At 47.7% G+C, this 19,249-nt stretch overlaps 1 protein-coding gene across 3 annotated transcripts in view; it reads left to right on the forward strand.

Annotated features, from left to right (window-relative positions):
• Window positions 1-591: 591 nt before the first annotated feature.
• TNRC6C (trinucleotide repeat containing adaptor 6C) overlaps window positions 592-19,249 on the forward strand; it is a 100,675-nt gene continuing 82,017 nt past the window's right edge. For all 3 annotated transcript variants that reach the window (XM_084298565.1, XM_084298566.1, XM_084298567.1), the window contains exon 1: window positions 592-2,073. The gene's annotated coding sequence lies outside the window, so the exon portion shown is untranslated. The remainder of the gene's footprint in view (window positions 2,074-19,249) is intronic.

A 19,249-nucleotide genomic window follows, 5' to 3' on the forward strand; every position in this document is an offset into this window, starting at 1 on the left:
GGGGGGGGGGTGTTTAGGAATGCATCGATGCCGTTTGCACGGCGGGGGGGGGTGGTGTGCATGCACGGATGCCAGTTTGCACGGGGGGGGAGGGGGGTGCATAAACAAACGCGCTTTTGCACGGGGAGGGGGTGCATGCACGGACACCGCTTTGCACGGGGGGGGGGAGGTGCATGGTGCATGCACAGAGTGCTATTTGCACGGGGGGGGGGGGGGGCAGGGATTACGAATGCACGGCCACCCTTTGCACGGGGGGGGGGGGGTGCGTGCACAGACCCCTTTGCACGGGGGTGCCCGTGCACAGCCCCCCCCCCCATCCCCCCCCCCCCAGCAGTTCCCGCCCCGCCGCCCTTTTCCCGCGGGGGGGGGGGTTGGCGCGCGCCCCATTGTGGGCGTGGCCAGGCGCGCGCCCTGCGCTCCGTTTGGCTGCGGCCGCCGCGCTCATTTGCATGTGGCGGGGGCTCCCCGGTCACGTGGGCGTTGGGAGGGGGCAGCAGGAGGAGGAGGGGGAGGAGGAGGGGGAAGGGGGCGTGGCCTCGGGGCGGGGCGGCGCGCGCCGGAGCCTCCCCTCGGTGTGGCGCTGCCTGGCGGGGCTCGGGGCAGTGCGCGACAAAATGGCCGCGGCGGCAGCACCGGCGGCTGCGCTGCGCCCGGGGGCGGTGGTGGCGGCGGTGCCCGCGGTGTCCGTGTCGCTCGTGTCGCTGTCGCTGGCCCTGGCCCTGTCCCTGCCCGTGGTGTCCCTGGAGGCGGCTGCGGAGGCATCAGCGCGGAGGAGCGGGGCAGCGGCGGCCCGGAGGCGCTGAGCCCGGCCCCCTCCTGCCTGCGAAGAGAGCGAGAGAGAGAGGGGAAGGACGGACCGACGGACACAGCCGGACACAGCCGGACACACAGACCCCCCGCTGCCGCCCCGGCCTCCCCCTGCAGCCGAGGCTCTGCTGGAGGAGGCAGCGTCGAGGCTTCGCCCCGCGGCCCCCCCCCCCCCTCCTCCTCCTCCTCCCTTCGTTGCTCCCCCTGCCGGGCCCTTCCTCCTCCTCCTCCTCCTCCTCCTCCTCCTCCGCCTCCTGCTGCTGCTGCCGGGGCTCCTCTGGATCCTCCTCCCCCGGAGCCCCCTCCCCGCGCCCGCTGCTTCCTGCGGGATCGGCTGCGGGATCCTCCCTCCTCCTGCCAGACGGACAGACGGACACACAGGCGGCCGGACAGACGGACAGAGCGCTGCCGCCGGGCTCGGTGGGACCCCGCAGCCCCATGTGAGGCTCCCGGCCTCCCTCTGCCTCTTTTCTTTTATTTTTTTTTTAATTTTTTAATTTTTATTTTTTCCGGAGCGGGGATCCATATTTTTTTTATTATTTTTTTCCTCTCTTCCCCCAAAACACGACGAAACTGTTTCCCCGAATTCTCCTCATTTATTTTTTTTTTAATTTTCTCATTATTTTTTTTTTAATTTGCACTTTCTGCCCGTGCCCCCCCCATGCGGACTGAGCCCCCCCCTCGGCTGCCGCCCCGCTCCGCAGCCCGGAGCCCCGGGGCCGAGCCGGGCGCGACCCCGAGGCGCGCTCCCGCGGCCGCTTAGCCGGGGGCTCCGGGTCTCGGTTTCTCCGTCTCGAGGTTTATTTTTTTTTTTATTTTTTGGGCTCCACTGGAAATCAAAAGCTCCTTCTGGGATTGGACCTGCCTTGGCTGCGCTCCTCCGGGCTGGATACCACCGAGGCTCCTGGCGACTCCGCGTGGACAGCGTGTTCCTGTTGAGCTCTTGGGTTTTCTTCTGTGTGGCAGACTTCTGGCTTTTATTTTTATTTTTAATTATTTTTTTTTTTGGAAGGGGGGGGGTGTATAAACGAACGAACGACAACAACAACAAAAAAACTTAATTTTTTGGCCGTGTGAGATTTTTTTCGTATTCAGATTCGTGAAATTACGGGTACACTTACGAAAACAAAAATAAGAGAAAGCATTAAAATAAGAGAGGAACACGTCAGAAAGACCCCTACACGGTAGACAAAATACTCACTCGTTTCCTTACAGCAAGACTGAACCGAAAGCTGCCAAAGAGCCCCATAAAGAAAAGACTAAAAGGTAAGCAGGGGTAGCAGGAGCAGCCTGCTAAGTTGGAGGTGGAAGGGGGCTGCCTCCCTTTCACCCCCCCCAAGTCAGCGAAGCAGCCACACCACAAAACGTTTCACCCCCTCCTTTATCTCACCCACTTTTCTTTTCTTTTTTTTTTTTTTCCTCGAAACTTCTGAAAATACTTCCAGGCGTGCCAGAATGCATTCACTGTTTTTCCATCTGCCATTTTTCCGTGCACAAAACCGCCCCCCGGGGGCACGCCGCGTCCCTCCGAGGCGAGCCCCAAAACTCCTGGGGCTGTGCTCCACAGCTTTGTCCCCGGTGGTGGCTCAACCTTGCGAGTCCCCAGCTCCAGATCCGCTTCTTTTTATTTTTTCCCTCCTTTCCCCCCGCCTCCTGGCACGGTGGGAGCTGCTGTCATTTCTCCTCCAGGCGTGCTGGCGTGTGCCACCCTGAGCCAAGGGGCTGGAGGGGAGGAAGAGGAGGGAGGGGAGGAAAGGGGGGGGGAGATGGTGTTTGGTGTTTGGTTTCCTGGGGTCCCCTTTGTGCAGAGGTGGCGGTCCTGCTGGGGGTTACTGGGCTGTACTGGATGTGCACATTTTGTGTTTTTTTTCACCCGCTTTCCATCAGCCGTAGGCGCCGCGGTCAGCTCCTGTGCTGCTAACACCGGAGCGAGGAGGTCGCCCCTGTTCACAGCGGAGCCACCTGGAAGCGAGAAATAACCGTTATTACGTCAGCCCGCTTCTGGGGCACTTTCCCCCATTTTGGGGCCAGGGCTTGGTGTTTCCCCAGAGGCTCCTTGGGGCTCCCCAGAGCCCCTCCACTTCCCCAGGTGCACCCCGAGGATGCAGCGGGCGCAGCCCCAAACAGCTGCAGGTCCCTGGGCTCAGGGGGTGCTGGTGGTGCACCCCTACCTAGGGCACCATTTCTGCCCTTGTTTTGGCCAGAATTACTCACGAAATGGTAAAATGGGCATGCCAGGCTTGCACCCACCAGCTGGCAGAGCTGCTGTAGACTCTTGGGGTCTCTGCTGATGGACCACTGGTGTTTTGGGGGATGAGCCCTGCGTTGGTCTGGGCTAACCTGGCTTCTTCTGCCCCTCACCCCGAGCCCACAAAGGCAGCTGCAGTGAATGAGGTCGATGGGAGCTTGCCCAGCGGAGCTGAACCATGCAGGGACCAGCGGGGACCCCGCAGCACTGCGGCACGTCCCCAGTCCCCTTGTCCCCAAGCTGTCCCCATGGCGGTGCCCAGCTGCACGGTGCTGGGGGTCACGGGGGCGAGGGGGTCCCTGGAGCCAGCCCCTCTTCTGACCCCACATTTTGTTCCTAGCAATGAGGACGCGGGCAGGCCGGCTTCGTAGAGCCCTCCCAGATGGCAGGACCAAATAATGAGGCTTTATTAATGTTTCTGTCCTCTGTACACGCGGATTCATGCATTGACAGCCATGAGGGTGCATCTGGGACTAGAAGCTGGTCTAAGCAGGCAGTGTGCTGTCCTACAGGGCTGGTTTGTCCTACAGGGCTGGTTTGTGGGTGCTGGTAGGGCTGTTGCAGCCCGGGGGTGGTTTGGAGGCTGCTCGGTGTGATGCTGAGCGTTGGTTCCCCAGCCCTATGGGGGAAGCTCTGGTCTGTGCCACTTCTGTGCTGGCACAGGGCTGTGGGATTTTCTTTGGGATGCTGCCCTCGAGCCTTGTTGCAGTGGTCAGAAGCATTGGGTGACTTTGGGGTTTGCCCTCACGGCTGAGCCGGGCTGGCTTTGCAGAGATGGATGTCTTTGGGTCTTTCACAACCTGCCTCTGATCCCCTGTGAGTGGGATGAGGTTTTTACCCTGTCTGCTGCTCCAGAGCCTGCTGGAGCTTGCTGGGATGAATGCAAAATCCACCTGTATTTTTTTTTTTCCCCAATAGTTTTTCCTGTTTAAGTAACAAGTTATGCATTTGATGATTTTCATGATCTTTTGCTTATGTCTAAAGGAAGAAAGGTAATTCCATCCTTTTTTTTACTTGAAGGTGCATTTTAAGACGTTGAAAAACAATAGGGTGTAATTTCCTTAAGATGAGGAATAGAATAACTGGGCATGAGAGTACTTTCAGCCTGAAACTCCTTTGTTGAAGTTCTCAAAGCTTTCAAGTTCAGTACCTTAGCAAACTGGAGTAGCAATGGCACAGGGTAAGGCTAAAGGTTTTGTTAAGCAGAAGCTGTCATCTTTTTGTATCGTAAAAAACTGTTGCTGAACGTTAACCGTATGGAAAGTACGCCTGTGACTTAGCCTGGAAGTAAAACCTCCTATTGCTGTTTTTTACTCGCTTCATTCAGAAAGGCCGGGAAATTATATTCATCATGGCAGCGATTTACTGCCTGCTGTTAACTCAGAATGACCTCAATTCTGCAATCAATTCAGATGCAACGCAGAGACCTTTTTTCGTTAGTGGCAAGCTCGTTATTAAAAGCCCAACAGAGGAGTTTACTTTCAGTTTTAGCTGCTACGACTTAACCAAGAGCGGTGTATGTGGGACCGGATAATATGTTAACTTACATTTATTTCCTCTCAGCAGCTGGCCTTGCCGAGATAAACATGCGCTTTTCCAAATGCTGTCATCTGGCCCCTTTCCAAAACAAGCCGAAGGAGGAGGTCAGGGGTGGAGCCATCCTTTGCTTTAGTAAAAAGAGGCTTTCATTTGGAAAGAATTGCTAGATAGTGCTGGCTACGAGAGCTGCGGGTTTAAAAATAAAATGGCCAATCCTTCCCGAAGTAAACAAAATGCGCCGTGCCTATTGCTCGGGTCTTTGCTGCTTCTGAAGGTGTAGCAACCGAAATGCAGGACGCACATTGCTTATGTAAAAAAAAAAATTTAAAAAAATCAGTGCTTTATGTAAGACTTCGAACACGAGAAGCGATTAAAAATTTATCATCTTTGGTTACAGAAGAGATGTGCAGCACAAAAGTGCTATTGTTTTAATTGTTTAAAATTCAGATGACAAGATAACGGTAATGCCATTAGAAGGGTTCCCTTTGGCCTAGAAGCTGCAGGTAGGAGCCTGTCGATCCCTTACTATTAAAGATGAATGATAAGGAAACCTCTTAAATGCCTGTGACGCTGCAGTCTAGCCAATTTAGGATCAGCTGATGCCTTCTAGTGATAATGGCTTGAGGTTTTCAGCTGTATTATGAAGATATCAGCTAGGGCAAATAGTATTTAGAGGAGAAGTATACTTTATTGAATGGGGAGATGATCCAGAAGTGACAGTAAATTGCATTACTTAATGATCTATGTGCTTTGCACAGTCTCTTCGCTGGTAAATGCTGGTGGTGGAATGAAAGATGGTTCTTCTGAACGTGTGAAAGCAGGGGAATCAAAGTACTATTTGATCTTGCCTTAGGAGTCTGAGCTGTTTATGAAAATTGCCTACCGAAGGCATAGCTTAGTTTTACATCTTAATTACCGGATGCAGATCTGCTCATTTTATCGCTGCTTAATGACGGCCAGCTTACTTGGATCCCAGCACCCAGTGCTAACTGCATCTTCTGAAACTTCCCTCGTGCAGTTTCCTGCTCTGGCACTAACGTATTTTAAAATCTGCACAAGGTAAAAGCGTCTAAATTTGATCATAATAACAAACTGCCAGCTCTCGCCCAGAACGGTGGCAGAGCTTTTTAAGATGATACCAAAGAACACACCGTTTGTGGAAAATGCAGCAGCAGCGCTTTAAAGTGCGCTGCTGATTCTTTTGTCTTTTTCTGCAGCGTGACATCCCTCCACCCAAATCCCAGCCGCCTCACAGAGGGGCGCTGGGTCTCCCTGAAGCTCTGCAATAACTCGCAGCTCTCAGCGCACCGAGCATCACCATCGGAGTCGGTGCTGGATATGAGTCCGCGCTGTAATTTTTCAGCCGAGCCCTGACTGGAGCTGCAGTTGGAGCTCATAAAACACGAGAAGCCTTGGCGGCGGTGAGGTCTGCGCTCTGGAGCTCTTCCCTGTGGGTTTGCAGCCAAGGATGGCTCGAGAGCGAGAGCAGTTATCTGTGCTGCGGCAGGGATGTTTTATGGCTGGCTGCCCAGATTGCCGAGCTCTGCGCACAGCTTTATAGTTTGCCTTTGAGGGCTATGGAGGTGGAAGTCATTTGTAATAAACAGCGATCTGCAGCTTGCTTTCCTGTGCTCTGAAATATACATCCACTTGAAAAACCGAAAATTAGATTCGCATTTACTTAGATTTCAATCAGGAAATCTTACGTTTCGGAAGCTAGAGTATGAGAAATGTTAACAATTGCTTATTGCTTTGTCTTCAAAATAGCTGATATTTATCCCGTGGCTGTTTGTGCGTGTGATTCTGTTTCCCATTTAGCAATAAGCACTGAATTGCTAGAGAACATCTTTTTTTTTTTTTTTTTTTTTTTTTTTTTTCATTTGGGAGAAAAATTGACTTGTCAAGTCGATTGGCATCCCTTTGTGGTAATTAAGCCCCAGAGAAAAATATGTTTATAGATCTCAAAGTAGTTATCGTGCAGCTACCAGCCATAGGCTCATTTAAGGAAGCAGAGCCCCCACCCCCAGGAAAAAACCACCCTGGGCTGTGAAGTGCTCAGTGCCTGCCGTGGGCATCTTCCTGCTGGGCAGGCCCATACTTCTTCCCTAGCTTCTTGTTAGTGGGGTCTGTGTGTGCCTTCCCAGAACGGCTTTCTGGGGGCATGGCAGCAGTGCCTTTTGTTGTGCTCTTGGTCCAGAAAACTCCCCTGGCATGGCACGTCTGCTCCCAGCCACTGCTCTCCCTGCGATGCCTTCCCCTCCTGCGTGGTGCTGCTGGACCTCACTTGCTGCTTGCTGTTTGTGCAAGAGGGAAGGCGAAGCAGGAGAGCTTTTTGTTTTGTCTGGGGGCTATATATAGTGCTTGCAGTGGCCTGGATGCCGTTCTGGGTGGTCAGCGTGTGCGCCCATCAGTAATGAGTCGAGACTGGCTGCTGCCTGCTCTATTTCAGGCTCAGCCTGGCAGCACCGTGCCCGGCCGTGCCCCATCCCAAGCCTCTTCCTTCTTCGGCGTTCCCAAACGTTCCCGTTGGTGGCTGGTGCTAATTCCAGGGCCGCTGACAGCAGGGATGTTTTTAAACAGGAGCTGGCTATTGGGAAACAAAGGAGTAGGGTGGTGGGGTGCAGTGCCAGCCACAGGAAGCACTTCAACGTTCAAGAAAGCCAGCCATGGGGTGCAGGAGGTGCTGTGCTGCCTGCCATTTTGCTGCCATTCCTTCCCTGCTGTTAGCAGAAAACCCGAGGAGGTCTCGGGCATTGCTTGCAGTGGTTTTGGTTGAGCTCAGTGCGCTAAGGGTAGCCCTGTAGGTTGTGCTTGTGTGAAAGGTGAAGTTGGTTTCCTAACGCTGCAAGCGTAGCCTGCAGGAGTGCATGTAAGTTAGGGAGGACTCTTCAGGTAGCTTGCTACCAAAACCAGTCTCTGCTTGCAGGTCTCAATTTCCCTCTTAATATTTTGCTCAGTTGCACAAGCATACTTAATCTAGGAGAATTGCTTCCAACACCTGTAGTCTGAATTTTGCCCCATGTTCAGCTTTGAGATGGATGGGTCACTTGACAGCTGCTCTGGCTGCAAATGAAAGCCCTTACCCCGCTGCAAAAAGGCATTGCCCTGCTGCAAAAAAAAGCCCTTACCTCACTGCAAAAAAGCCCTTACCTTGCTGCAAAAAGCCACTACCTCGCTGCAGGTCTGCTTCTGCCTCGTCTCTGATGTCGTGCAGACGGTGTTGTACCTCCTCCTGGTTTTGTGACGCTGCAAAAACTCGCTGGCAGCTGAAAATAACCTGTTGGCATCAGAGTGCTGATCACATCTCTTTTTAATGTCCCTCTGCGTTTTCCTGCGTGTGGAAGTGTTTGGTTTCTCTTTGTCATATTAGCTGATAATGCACTATAAAGAGGTTTATCTTTTAAAGTCGTTTAAAAATGAATGAATGTGGAAAATAACACGTTCTTCTGGTACAATAGCCTAGTAGTGGCAACCTAAATGGTATTTGAGATTTTCTAATATCATCCTAAAATGTGGGTGTCTGGTGCAGGTGTGGAACTAAATTTGGGCTGTCACAGTAGCAGGATTGCTGCACTCGAGGAGACTGCATAAATAGCACTGTTGTGAAAGATGTTCTGCAGGGCTCACTAGAGCTTTATGAACGTGTGATATTTGTTACTTCTGTGATAGTTCTGCTGCTAATCAAGGTTTTTGAAACTGTCACTTTTAGAACAATCCAATTAAGTCTCATTGGGTACCAAGAACTCATTAGTCTTGATGCTGTGCTACTACACTTAAGCATAATAACTGAATAGAGCTGTGGCTGTATTACTGAGTGGATGCTTACGTAACTATTTGCTTAAAAAGAAGGACCCTCGGTTGTTTTTATTGCATTGGTGAAGATGAAATGTTCTTCCCAAACTTGTAGATGAATTAGAGTAGCAGAAAACCCTGTCCTTTTGCAGAAAATAGAAGAGATGGTGTCTGCCAGCCCGGGCTGGCTGGGCGGTGCTGCGATGCTCTGAGAGTCCAACGGCATCGCAGCTGTGATGCCCCGGCCCCTCTGTCAGCATCCAGGCAAGCAAGAACTGATTTTTCTGGAATTCTGTCAGCTTCTGCTGATCAGATAACACGCGTAGAGACATTTTGACTATCTTTCTGAGGATATTTGCTCCCCTGGGCATTTCGGGGACTAACTGAAGACATGAAATAGTCATTACTGGGATTGTGATTCACTCTAAATTGATTTCCAAAGTGGTGTTTACTGCAGCTGGTTTTCTTGTCCTGGAAGATCGTTTATGGCTGTTTCCATTCCCCAACTCTCTCTTCACCCCCTTTCGTCTTCCCTCATGGGGAGAGGCAGTTCGCTTGCTAAGCTGAGACATGGGATCCCACAGGCTGTTCTGATCATGGGTCTGACAGTTAAATATAAAATGAAAATGCTCTGTTTGGCTGTCACTTGCTAGATTTATTATCAGCAGGAATTGGTGCCCAGACACTTTAATATCGGAAAGCGAGGTGGAGAAACAGAACTTTCAAACTCTATGAATGTAATGGAAATAAGGATTACCTTTTCAGCAACACAGAATTAATCTTTTAAATTCTTTGGTAGAGCTGTGGAGGAGGTGCTAGCCTAGACCTTTCTGCCTCCTCAATATTTGGCCAATAGAGCAAGCCTTGTTCTGAAATCTGTGGGTTCATTTCCAGCCTAAGGCTAGCTAGACAGTAATGCAACATGTTTTTTTTTTGTCTAACTTGTGTTGTATTGCTGTAGTAGCTTTGAAAACAGCATTGCAGCTGAAGATGCACTGGAACAAAAGCTAAACTGATGCAAAACGTATTATCCTTAAGTTGAAAGAAATGTTCATGGAGGGCAATGTTTTGATTTTTGCAGTTAAACAGGAGGGATGTATTAAAAAGAGCATAAACCCAGTATTTTCTTCATTTGTTTAAACTTCCGTATATTTGCAGTGCACAATTTTTGAGTACAGTTTATTAGTCTGTAGTATGTTTTGTCTTCCTTTACTCACATCCCATTTGGTGTTAACCTCCTGTGGAGAATTCCAGGACCCCTGACATTTTATTGTGACTCTTGATTAGCTCACCAGGGTTCCTGCTAAGAATTCTTCTTTCATTCATTTGATAAATTGAATTCCCTATTCACAGTGCCTTTAAATAGAATGGTATTTGGAAAACTCGAAGACAACAACTTGAATGTTCAATGAGCTCACCCAACATATTTAAAAATGCAGAAGGAGGATGTTGAGGGTTTGTGTATTCTGAAATCTTTTAAAGGAATAAACTTTAACAACAGCTTGCAGCTCTGTCTCCGCGTTCCCATTAAACTTACTGTCCTCCTGGCTCCGGCAAGGAATCTGCTTTCCCTTTTCCATCCTACCTCCTGCTGGTGATGCTTGTACCGTGGAGGACCATTCGGAGCTCTTACATGGTGAGGGATAGCGTTGTTTTTTATTTTTTCCCAATTCTAGACCTGGAGGCACATCCTGCCTCGTGGGCCGTGGCCGTGCCCATGGTCTCCCTGGTGCTTTTGTGCTCAGAGGTGCTCAGGGGTGGTGGAGCAGGATGCCACCTGCCTACAGACCCTTCCACGGGCTCCCACCGCTTGGCTCTGGACCAGTTTTGGCACCATAGGACAATGTGGACTGGAGGAGGCCTGCGGAGGTCGCAGATAGGTCTGTGCTGAAGTCGGGCACGTGCACAGCTGGTAAATAGCTGCGTGCTGGCACACGACTGATGCAAAGGGGGAAATACGGACTGGGGCACTGGAAGCACTACAGGCAAAACTGTACATCATTCTAGCAATGTAAACGTGCCTTTCCTGTCTGTTAAGAGAGAAACACAAGCATTCAGCTGTGTTGCTTGAAGGAATCCTCCACAGAAGCTGTTCTGTGCCTGGCCGTGTCCCTCCGACCCCGTCTCTGGGAGCAGTCAGCTTGTGCAGAGAGCCCGGGGGCAAAACATCCTGCGGAGCTGCTGCTCCTGTTCCTATTTCCTGGCCTCCTCCTCTGCAGCCTCCCCGCAGGAAGCAGCGCTGCCCTGCGTGTTCTGCAGGTCCAGGCAAAGAGCTCGAGCCCGGAGCCTTGTCCACAGGCTGTGTCTGCGCCTGGGTCAGTCGATGGGTGGTAGTTAGCCCAGCACTTGGCTGGCGTGGGGGCTTTGCCTCGCTTGGCACAGAGCTCTCATCTCCTCGTGTAGTCGTAGAAGCCAAAATAGCAAACATAGTGTTTGGGAAAGACGAAAAGGCTGCGCTCTTGCTGAGCTGCTGGATTGCAAAGCTGCTTCCCTTTGTGTATTATGTCCCAGGAAGACTGGGGAAGAGCTCCGCACCACATGCTCCATCAGCTGCTGGTAAATATCGGCCGGCCTGGGAGGGAGGCAGCACTGAAGCTGAGTCTCGTTGTGCTCACTGTTCGTAGTCTGGAGCTTAATTTTCCAAGAGAGGAGTCGGTTCTGTTTGCTGGGGGAGGGGAATGTTGCTCATAGCATGTTTCTAGCTGTTCACAGCCTGTGTTAGGTGGTGAATGTAATGGAAACCCTTCTGGTTTTTGGTTGGTTGGGTGTTTTTTTCTTTTTTTCTTATTTCTTTGCTCGATCCTTGCATAGGCTGAGCAGTGCACAGGGTGGGGTGCTTGAGGTCTGGTCTGCTGGGGTGTTCTCAGCAGGCTGGAGGGGTGAGTTCTGGTATGGCTCGTGCCTGAACGGTGCGTAAGGAAGAGGCTCGGTGTGCCGTGCTCCAGCCTGCGCCTGCGTTTCCCTACCAGGGACTTGGCTGCCCCGGAGCAGAGCTTGTAGGTGCATCAGTGGGATGCCCTGTGGAGAGCAGCGCCTCCGCAGAAGGGGCAGCGTGCCTGTGTGACAGCAGCGTTGGGCCCTATAGGATCATCTGTGCTGGAGTGTTAATTTGGATCAGTGTCGTGTTTAAGCAAACTTTGTGATTACCCTCAGTTATACTGTGCTTCAGTTCACATTACAGGGCATTTCTGAGCATGACAATTGCTCTTAAATAAAAGCAGATTCCTTTAAATGGAACTGAGCTGGATGACGAGCTCCAAGCGTGCATTTAGTGCTTTCCTGCCACAAGTGAGCTTTTGGTACCTGGGGGCAGACTGGATGTAGTTTCAAGTGATAAACTCACTGGGAATGGGGCACAGTGGCTGTCAAGGCCTCTGCACCCAGTTTTGGTGTACAAATCCACTTGGTCTGCACTCACTACTTCATAATGAAGGCGTAGCACAGCTATTGAAGCATTCTCATTAGTACTCTCATTAGTACTCTATCTGGTAACAATCCAGGAGAGCGAACAAAAGGAAGTCTGTAGCTGAAAAACAGAACCCCCAAACCCCACAGACATACACTGGGACTGGGGCAGTGCTCGAACAGGGAGCCTCGGACATCTGACCTACCCGTTACAGTTACCCTGCGTTCCCTGTTTGTAAAGGGTTTTTCTTTGAGATTTTCCTCTCTGCTTCTGGTGACTGGTAGGCAGCTAGCAGAGGCTAGAACAAGGCCAGGCAGCTGTGTGGGTTTCTTTGGTTGTTTTGTTTTTAATCTCCAATTGAATGATAGTTGCTATTGAGCCTGCTTTATTTTTATTCTAATCTAATTTGCTTCAGTGGTTGCTTATCTTATGTGTGTATGGAGGAGGGTCACACGGTAACGCTGGGTGAACTGGAAGCCTCCAGCGAGAGCCTTGGTCCTGCAGGGAGCAGCAGTCGGTGCTCTCCTTGCCGTGCTGTCAGGCTGTAATTGCTCTTCAACCAGGAGTCCAAAATGGCCCAGTTTAGGACACTGCTGCCGCTGGAGATGCAGCCTTTGGCCGAGGCGTGTAAGGCAAGCGCTCTTTTTCTCTCCCGGTCGTGGAATTTCTATTTTACAGGTTGTAAGAGCAAGATTATTAACTCGGTCTCTTGGGCAACCTTATAATCTCCCCATAGTTTCAGTATGATATTTTAATTGAATATGGCGCTTTTCACATCCTGTTCTCAGCTAAAGCTGTAGTGTTTCTGGTGTGTCTCTAAATGACAGCTTCGTTATGCTCCTGTACAGGTTTCAGCAATGAGTTAAGTTGTCTGTGCATGTCTTGCACCTTAGGAAAAGGGGCTGAGATTTCAAAAGAGCCTGGAAGGGGGTTTGTGGGGATCATGTCTGAGCCCTCGCAGTTACAGGTGGCTGCGGACAAGGGTCTAGAGAGTGTCATAGGCCTGAAGGTACCTACAGTAATTTGTAAACAAATCAAATGAAAACAAATAAAAATGCACACAAAGAAGACCTGGAGCCAAAACAGCATTGTAGAGTAAAAGGAAAGATCGAGGATAGTCTTATGGAGGTCGGCTTCTGTGCAGGAATTTTGGTGGAATTTCTGGGTGGCCTCAGAAGTCAGACAATCGATCGCTCTTGCTAGGCGAGCAGCTTTGCCTTCCACGTTTCGAGAGAGGTTGACCAGATACTGGAAAAATAAGGTACCAGACCCACAGTTAGCCGTGGATGATAATTTGATGTTTCAGATGAAGGGAGAAATCCCATCAAGTCAAATTATGTATTAAGGAGTGACAAGTGCAGGACAGGAATGTAATTTGGCAGCTGGAAACCCCAGAGCCTGGGATTAATAAGTCATAAATTGAGGTCAAACAGAAATGCTCCTCAAGCTTCACTTATGACTCTTCACAGGCACAAGTTTTTTCCACCCAGACTTTCAAGTTACAGGGTTTAGTTTCAAGCTGCATGATCCCACCTACACATGTAACACATAGTGCTGTAGCTGAGGGCTTTTCCCCTATTAATTTCTGTGAAAGGATATTGTAGGATTTTACTTCACAAATGGGTAGTGGCCTCTTATTTCCAGACTAGTTGTCTTTGTGTCACTTTGGCCTTGTATTGGTGTTATTTTTTTTAAATAAAAATGTATTCCTTTATTCAGATACTCTCTTTACTCTCCACAAATGTGTTTAGAAAGATTTCGTATGTCTCCTAATGTTTGTTTGTTTGTTTTTATAATGCTACAGTGTGGAAAGTTCCATGCAGTTTAAATTGTTGAAGCACATTGTTCAAAACTGGACTTCTTACACCAGCAATGGCTTCCTGACTGCTTGTGTCATTGTTGCCTTGCCTTTGGTTTAAGATCTGGTGTAAAAACTTTTTTTTTTCTCTCCCCAAAGCTGGTGTTCAGGCAGTTGTTCCCCCTGCTGTACTGAGGCACATGATTATCCCTACTGAACCTGGTGCCCTGCATCTCCTACTGCATTACACTTCGCTTTGTTTCACACTACACCTCAAGTTTATCCAGTTCTGGATTCTGCCCTTAAATGTTTTGCAGCCCCATGCCTTAACATCTTCTGGAAATTTAACACACACGTTATTCCAGCAGCAAAGTGATTAATAAACTACTGAAAGCTGCTGGACACGTGTGTACTGCAACAAAACCCAGTGGTGCTCTGCCTTGTTGGAGGGGGAAGTGCTGAGTCCGCTTGCTTTGCAGGCATCTTACTGTATTTTCTTTTAGCTTACGGTCCCTACCTTGTTCTTTGAAAATGAATAAAGCATCTGTGTTTTTATTAACAAAGCTTTACATTTTGCTTGAACAGTCAATAAATTACCTGTATTGCATCCCCTTTCTTCCTTGTTAAAAATGCCTGTAGCTATGCCATAGGGGGGAAAGAAATCAGGCTGATTTGATGTAGCTTTTCTTCACAAATCCTTGTTAGCTGGTACTGATGTTTTTACGCCTTCCCTTTTTACGTTATAGGCACAATCTTTGCCATTTGTTAGTCTTGTAGGGTGCCATCCATCTTCTGCAGATTCTTTAAGGTAATTGGTGAGGACTTAGACACAGTTGTTCTTACAGTAAATTGCATCAGGCCCAGCCAGTGGAAAAACATACAATTTCTCTGAGGACTTTTTAAGCTGTTCTTATATTGCTGGCCCAATCTCCTATTTGGAGTGGTAGTAAAGTGTTTAGTTCCATTTTCTGTTTTGTTTGTTCTTCTTCTGCCAGTCCCCACGTGGAGCTGTCGCCCCTTGCACGCACAGCACCACTTCGGGTGGGTGGCAGCCTTCAGTGGAGACTGAGGCAGGAAGAGCAAGGCCATCACTGCGGCCTTCAATTATCATCTGTCACTAGAGGCCCCTTTTTCCACAAAGTATCACAAATTATTGCCCTGCTTATTCCAGAAGCACTTAGAGATTGCTTTACTATTACTTTTTACATGCGCAGCACCAGCTGATTGTTGACCTTCCTCATTTTTGTACCCATGTTTGTACAAATTTTTTTATATTCATTCTTATTTATTTGACCTAGTTTTGTGTGTCGCTTTCTGGTTTTGAGGTGATTGGAGAGCTCGTAATTAGGGACTGGTTTGACTCTTCTTGATTAACAAAAGCCCAGACTCCAAGGGGGAAAGCCTGGCACTTTCTGAAGCCTTGCCAGCAATTTGCCTTGCCCCGGCGTGTCCTCTAGCAGGGTCATGGAGGGCTGGGTGGAATTAGGACACCAGAGGAAACCCAAGGAGCAGCAGGTGGACATGGAGCCTTGCTTTAGCCCCTGTGGTAGCCCTGGTGGTGTGGTGATCCCCTGCTCCTCCTTCAGGTTAGGGTGTCCATGTTCACCTTTGGATTCGTGTGATTTCCAAGACTTATCACCTCTTTTCCTGTGTGACAGTGCTCTTCAGTTGTCCTGAAGCAATCAAAACCTGCCTTTCCAGTGTTCACTGCCCTTTATTTTGTGTGTTTTTTCCCTTTTCCGTTTCTACTCTTTAAGCCGTGTTCTGCCTTCACGATCTCAGCCACTTCTTTCTGACCTTTTGGAGTCAGATCTTAAAGAACCTTTTGAACAGTAATTTTCTTTGTTTTTAATTGAAACCGTACCATGCTAGGTGGCTGTTTTGTGTTTCATGCCTGTGCTGTCCAGACCCCCCTGTTACCAGCACGTGCTCCTGTAGAGGCCTCCAGAAGGCCTTTGGGCCACGATTGCCTCACGCATCCATGCAAGTTTAGCTTAAAGACCCCCCCCCAATCGCTTTGAGAACAAATGCTCATGTTCAGAAGCACCTGGTGCCCTGTTGTGAGGTGGGGGAAGTCAAAACCACAGTAATACTTAAGGAAGTGTAGGTAATGTGTAGGATTTCTGTCAGTAACAGCAACTTTTGTTGCTGACGCAGGAAGCAGAAGAGCTGTGCTGGAATTTCAGGTACTAGAGCTATTCCCTCATTGGGCTGAACCAGGCAAAGGCACCATGATCACAGATGCTGTGCTAGAGCAGCATTCCAGACCGTTTTTGTGTATAGAGAAACCCTCAGCAGCTTAAATACATGCAAAAGAAATCCCTCAGGCCGCTGGGTTTGGAGCTGTGGGGCGCGGAGGGGCAGGCGAGGGCCTTGCCTCTGCCTGGTCCTTGGCTGTTGCCAAATGTCTGAAGTAAGGCACTGGATGGGCAATAACCCTGCCTCTAACAACGTGGATAGGCTCTGCTTTAAGTTTGTGAAAGAATATGATATCCCCAAAAGGCTTGTTGCAGAATCCTGTTAGAGTGTCACTGCGGTGCTGGCACAAAATGCCAGCTGCACTTGCAGATGTGAAAGTGATCCCATGCCTGATGCAAGTAGAAAACTCGAGTTTTCATTTAGCTTAAAAAATAAAATCCACCTAGATTTGTTGCTTATTTTAGTGGAAAAAATAAGCCCTTGTATAATAGACACTGACTCAAAGTAACCGTAGTTCTCTCGCGTTGTACTGTGACCTCTCATCTTGCTTTACTGTTCTGAGCAAGCTTCCTAAGCTTGAGTACTTTAAAGATAGCCTTGGGTTTAGGTTCAGATTTAATAAGCTAATTTCAATTTTTAAACCAACACTTGATGTTAAAGTAAAGCTGATTTGTGCTTATAAAAATCCCCCATGATTTTGATACTTCAGATCTATATATATATGAAAAAGGCAAACTCATACAAATATATGACACTTCTAGTTTAAATCACGAGCTTTGTATTCATTTTTTTAGCATGTTTCCTGTAATAAAGATTAAATTGTCACTCAGGAAGTAAAACTACAACACATGGCTTTGACAATGTAATCAAACTTTATATAGCAATGTTTTTATTGTTTTCCTTTTGTTTTGCTCTTAGATGACTAATTTCTGCCTAGAAGTGACAGCAAGAGTTGCCATCTGAGAGGCCACTTGGAGCTTTATTTCTATTTTAAGCATATTTAAAGCATATGTATTCAGAAGTGTCATTATGTAAATCAGTTTTGAAAATTGAACTCCATTAAAAATTATAGTATCATTTTCTGAGTTAATTTGAGGCTATTTTAAACTCAGAAATGAAATAAAAAACAGGTTTCCACTAGGAGTGGCACTTCTACCTCTTATGTTGTAATTGATATGATAATATGGTAATAAAATACATTGTATTTTTAATGGAGCAAAATGTTTGCTGTTCTTTCATTTAGAAAATGCTCTGATACAGTGTATTACCTGCAGAAGGGAGGGAATGACACCTAGCAGTGCTTGGGAAATGTCAAAACAGAACCAGCTTTAGAGGACAGAAAGGCAGATTTTGACAGACAGGACAAATAGAGATGTGTGCGCTGGAGTCCGACTTAAGCAACGAGACTTTGGCAGTGATTAAAGGAAGTTGGTATTAAAAAAAAAAAAAAGCCTAACAAGAAAGTTGGGAAGTACATACTTTCATAGTTTAAAAAAAACTGCAAATTAAGCAGTTGTGGTTTCTAGGTATTTGGTTTCTATGTTTTTTAGTTTTTTATTTTGTTTTGTTTTTAATACCCCACTGATTATTAAAAGGGATCTGAATATAATTGTGGTGTTCTGGAATTGCTATAAGATCATCGGTTTACTTAAGTCATAGCAAGAGGAAACCAAAAAGTTTCCTACTTTGCGCTGACTTGCTTCAGTCACCTGCTGTTTTAATAAAACAAAAAAAGGCTAGAACTTGCCTTGGTAGTAGTCTGGCAGCTTGGGACAGATCGCTTGAAGACACGGGCTTTGTAGAGTCTGGTAGGACTTAGGCAGGGGGCACTGAAAACGTAGGGAGTGGATGTTGTTCTTTGTAGTTACTGAAATCCAGGGGACTTCTGTTCTACTGAGCTAACGGGAAAAAAGTCAAATTATTACGGTTTCAACTAGGCTCCTTTTGGCAGTGTAAGTCATTGCTTTCTGCAAAGCCCTAGAACAATCCATTTAAATCTGCAGTTTTAAACCCATCCCAAATTCAGTGTTTGTGTGATCTGGATACCTATCTGCAGCTCTACAAAGCAAGTGCTCCTCAAGCACAGATTTACAGCGCTGTGTCTGCGACGTGGCCCTTGGAAACTGGTGTGTGTTTGGGCAGTCATGCGGGTGATGAATTTTGGGTTGTGACGGGAAGGGATTGAGGTATTCAAACTACAGCTGCCTGATGCCACCTCAGGTGTCCTGAGCTGCAGTGGTGCAGCAGGCACCCCAGCTGTGCCTGGCCTCCAGCTGCTCTGCCAGACTGGGTCTCCTGCAGAACTCACCATACCTGTCATTTCTGTAAATACTTTGGATACCCTAATGTGTCTGAAAAGGGCACCAACACCTGTCTTTAGACCTCTGAATTGCTTACTGTAATGTTTACTGTTGGGAAACACAGGGAAAGGGAAGCTGCTTTTGGTTTAGTCTGGAGCCCTGTGCAGGATCTCTGTAAGCATTAAAGTGTCTACAGTGGCCAAAATCCCTATTTGCAGGCAACTGAAAAAGCCAAAAACCGGATCACCCCTCAGCAGCTGCAGCCCTAAACCACACAATATTCCGTGTTTAAAAAGCTGTGTAAGAATGCGCAAACTCAAAATGAGCAAAAGGAAAATAAAAGAAACAGCTAAAAGGTAAAATAGGCACTGCTTGAAAACACCTCATGCAGAATCTGTAGAGTATCTGTTTCTGTACCTAAAGTGCTCGCCTTCCAAATAGATCTTTTGTGGTAAAAGCAAGCAAGCAAAAGGTATGATAAGTAAAGAAAAAAAGAAAGAAAAAAAAGCCAATCTAAACAATAATGAAGGATGTAAGCTTTGGCAAGTTCAATGCAAAGCAATAATAAGTTAGGCTAAGAGTAATCTTGATGAATAATTTGAAGGCATCTAATCCAATAATAATAGTAATGGTTTCAGCCCCTCAGAAACAGAGTATTCTCAGAAGATCTGTAAGGCTGATAAATGATCGGGCCCTAAAGAGCTGTCAAAGAAGATAAAATAGTTATTGAAAAGTAAATGAATTATTTGCATTGGTATTTGCTTGGAAGGATGCTGGGGGAGGTTTGGTGTTACAACCGCTTACTACAGTGAGGGACAACAAAGCACAAGTGGGGAGGTTTCAAATACAGTTTTGTCTTGATCTGGGACAACTTCCTAGTTCTAAGTTTTAACCATGATGACACTGGAACAGTCTTTTTATAGTCATGCAAATTCTTCAGCTAGAGTTTATAACAGAAAATAAACAAAATACGGTAATTTGAATTCATCTGGGCCTTGTTTTACAGTTGTTTTTTCCCTTGAGAGCAAAATTGATGTGTATGAGAAATTAAGTATTTAATGAAAAAAGAAAAATAATTCAAAAATAATGTACTCGTGCATAATCTTTAAGGTACGTTGTGAATCATAGCTAAAGAAAGCCAACATTAGCTATTTTTGTTC

This window comes from Netta rufina (genome assembly GCF_964035555.1).
Source record: "Netta rufina genome assembly, chromosome: 19".
Lineage (NCBI taxonomy): Eukaryota > Metazoa > Chordata > Aves > Anseriformes > Anatidae > Netta > Netta rufina.